Source organism: Microtus ochrogaster, chromosome 26, assembly GCF_000317375.1.
Source record: "Microtus ochrogaster isolate Prairie Vole_2 chromosome 26, MicOch1.0, whole genome shotgun sequence".
Taxonomy (NCBI): domain Eukaryota; kingdom Metazoa; phylum Chordata; class Mammalia; order Rodentia; family Cricetidae; genus Microtus; species Microtus ochrogaster.
In genome coordinates, this window is record NC_022025.1 from 4,812,939 (window position 1) to 4,816,710 (window position 3,772).

Sequence of the window (3,772 nt, forward strand, 5' to 3'; positions counted from 1 at the left end):
CCCCGCCCGCGGCGCCCGGCCGGCGGCAGCCAAGGCCTGCGAAGGGGCCGGCCCGGTCTCACTGGGCGGAGCGGCTGCGCCAGAGGCCCGGACCTGTAGGTTCCATCGCACTTACTTCCTGTTTTGGGTCCGGGCACTTTGGAAGAACCAGGATGGAGGCTCCAAAAAATACCAGGATGGAGGAAGCAGCCACGGGAGAGAGTGGCTGCAGCTGGGGTGAGCGAGCGCAAGCAGCCACCGGAAACGGAGCCGCGGCCGCGCCCCGCCCCCCGCCTCCCAGCAACCCCCCCTTCTGCCCGCCTCTCCCGTGGGGCGGCCCCGCGCGCCACCCGCGACGTCACTTCCGGCCTCGGCGGCGCGCTGCTCGGGCTCGGTCGCCATTCCCTTAGCGAGCGTTTGTGCGGATCTCACCGTCCAGCTGTTGCCGATGCGGCAAAGCCAGGCGCAGGTCTCTGCTCCATCTGCCTCTGGCCCCTTCCCGGAGATCCGAAGCGGAGAGGAGGGAGCGCTGTGGGCCGGCTTGAGGGGGCCTGAGGGTGCAGACGCGAGCAGGGTCGTCTCCGCTCCTTGGAGTCTGGGCGGGTGCTATAATTCTTGGGGAAAGGTGGTCTCCGTTGACTGTGATCTCGCTTTTTAGGAAACGAAGGTTCTGGATGCATTTCAAGTTTAGTGCTGTTGCTCTACGCCGGCTGCAGCCCTATAATCTGGAGCCTTAGAAACGAACAAAATAGAAACCCTCTCGCTGTGCCTTTTTTAAAAAAAAATTATTGTTTTGTTTTTTGAGACAGGATTTTTCTGTGTAGCTTTGGAGCCTGTCCAGGTACTCTCTTGTGTAGCCCAGGCTGGCCTCCCGTGTGCCGGGATTAAAGCCGTGTGACACCCATGCAAATCTTTAGGAATCGGATTCCTTAAGGGAGTTGCATCTTTGGTTTTGAGGTTTTCATACGTGATCAAATGCATTTTTTTTTTTTTTTTTTTTTGGTTTTTCGAGACAGGGTTTCTCTGTGGCTTTGGAGCCTGTCCTGGCACTAGCTCTGTAGACCAGGCTGGTCTCGAACTCACAGAGATCCACCTGCCTCTGCCTCCCGAGTGCTGGGATTAAAGACGTGCACCACCATCGCCCGGCACAAATGCATTTTTGATCGTATTCACTCTTCCCTGCCCACTCCAACACCACCCGTGTTCCCCCGACATCCCCCACTCAAATCACATTCATGTCCTGTTATTCTATTAAGTGTTTGTGTATTCGTGAGTATTTGTGTAGCTCAAATGTCCTTGGGTGTAGCTCTGAGCTCTTGAACATGGAAAACCAATCCGGTCTTTTTTAGGAAGGAAACTGACTTTCCCTCAGCACCCTTGGCTGCCAGTCGTCCCTTAGCTGGGGATGGAAGCCTTTACCCCATCCAAGCTGGAATGTTGACTGGAGCACTGGTTTGCTTCTGGGTGATGGGCATTTCACACCAGTATCCCCATTGCCCTGGCTCTTTCAGTTTCTCTGCCCCCATCTTCAGTGATACTCTGTTGGCCTTGGTTTAGGGATTCCACTATAAATGTCCCATTCAGGGATGGGCACTCCACAGTCAGTTAACTTTGGACGCTGACCATTTGTGGTTCTGTCCTAACCTCCGTCCTCTGCAAAAAGTGCAGACTCTGATGAGAACACCAAAGAAGCTCTTTTTTTTTTTTTTTTTTTTTTTTTTGCTGTGTTTAAGGCACCCCAAGCTGGACACTAATTTTGGCAGTGAAGAGGCTGTAGCAGAAGGCTTTGGAATCTGAGGTAGCATAGGCTATATAGACTTTCCATCTCAAAATCAGGATCTAGGCAGTAGATTCCTCTTTTATGACTTCAATGGCATCTAACTTGTTTATAAAGCCAAGATATGTTATGTTCTGTGTTCTTTTCGCTATTGTTGATAGAAAATTTAAAGTTGGTCTTTCAAGTCTAAGCAAGAAGGAGGGGACATGGACACAAAGTCCCACCCTGTTTGCAAATGACAGCTCTTGGGAAAGGGAAACTCAGTTTTTTCAGTGGAGTGAAATTGGATGTGTCAGCCATACTCTAAGACAGGCCTGGTCCACAGGAGTAGATGGCCAACAATTTGGACTATACATTTCTTTTGAGGGTGTTTTTCTCTTTAAGAGAAAGAACGAACACGACATTGGGTGGGTTAAAAAAGTAGATGATCAAGAAAGAAGGGGGATAAGAAATATGACAAGATATGTAAAAATATACTATATGATGTTGTATGGCATTTTGTGTTTTGACAATAAAACTTGCTTGGAGATCAGAGGATAGAGCTAGCTGCTAGGTCTGGAGGTCTGTACAGACAGGAGACCGGAAGTGATAAGGCGGGGCATAGACAGGATCTCGGCCCCTTCTTGGTCTGAGGTTGCAGAGAGGTAAGAAGTTACTTTGATCATTCTTGGCTTCTCTGATCTTTCAGCTTTTGCCCCAATATCTGACTCCAGGTTTTTATTAATAATACTAGTTAGGATCTTGTTTCAATATGAAACTATCATAAATAGAAGAAAAATCCTGGCTTTCACTTATATTCTCATATCCGAGGACTGTGTGGAAACTGGTAACAATGAGTTTCAGGTAACTAATAAGGTTACCAAAATTTAGAGATTTCCTCTAATAAAGCACACTGGCAATTGACATTTAATTAGAAAAATGTTATATATCCTTAGGTCTTTAGCTAAATGTATGTAGTTTTTACCAGTAGTAAGCAGTATTTGCTTACCCATTTCTCAGAATTAAAGGGAATATAGAAGTAGTGGGATAACGACCATACATCTGTTAGAACGGCCCCGAGCAAAGCCACAACACCGCCTACCATCGGGGCTGCGGAGAAACAATGTTCGTTCTCTGCTGGGGCTAATACAGTGGTGTAGCCTCTTGGAAGACAGGTTAGCACTTTGTCTTATTTTATACAAAATAACATTTTCCTCATATAATAAAGGCAATCTTTCCTTGTTCTGTTGCCCAAATAAACTGTAAACTTAACTTCACGCAAAGCCTGGACACTATATTTACAGCAGCCTTATTCACAGTTGATAAACAGAATGCCACCAAAATTTGTTTCAGCAGGTAAACCAGAAGTGATTCTCAGCCTTCCTAAGGATACGGCCTGTTAATACAGTTCCTCATGTTGTGGTGACCCACCAACCATAAAACTATTTCTTTGCTACTTCATAACTAATCATGAATAATTTGAATATCTGATATGTGACCCCCCCTCCAAAAAAAGGGTCATGACTCACAGGTTGAGAACTGCTGAGGTGAATGACTAAACAAAGAGGCACACCCTTAAATGGAATTTTTGTTGTTTTCGTTTTGTTTTTATATAGCTCTGGCTGTACTGTAACTTGTTTTGTAGACCAGACTGAACTCAAATCCTCTGCCTCTCAAGTGTTGGGATTAAAGGTGTGCACCACTACTGTGTGAACTCATACAATGAAATTGTATTTGGTGTAAAGAAGGGAAGAATCAAGATATATATTATTACATGAAGAAAACCATCTACAGTATGCGTGGTAAGACTATGCCATTGTGATTGTCTTGCTTTTCTATTGCTGTGAAGAGACACCATAACCAAGGCAACTTATAAAACAAGAGAATTTGATTGGAGGCTTGCTTACAGTTTTACAGGATGTGTCCATAGTTATCAGGGAAGGGAGCATGGCAGCAGACAGGCGGGCATGGCACTGGAGCAGTAGCTGAGACCTTACATCCTTATCTACAAGTTGAAGGCAGAAGGCAAATTATGTT

General features: G+C 46.3%; 1 protein-coding gene across 3 annotated transcripts in view; it reads right to left on the bottom strand.

Annotated features, from left to right (window-relative positions):
• Positions 1–242, bottom strand: part of Dmtf1 (cyclin D binding myb like transcription factor 1) — a 48,312-nt gene extending 48,070 nt beyond the window's left edge. The window contains exon 1 of one of the 3 annotated variants that reach the window (XM_005358317.2): positions 116–242. The gene's annotated coding sequence lies outside the window, so the exon portion shown is untranslated. The remainder of the gene's footprint in view (positions 1–115) is intronic. The other 2 variants (XM_005358320.3, XM_013350440.2) reach the window with 2 other exon arrangements.
• Positions 243–3,772: the final 3,530 nt, after the last annotated feature.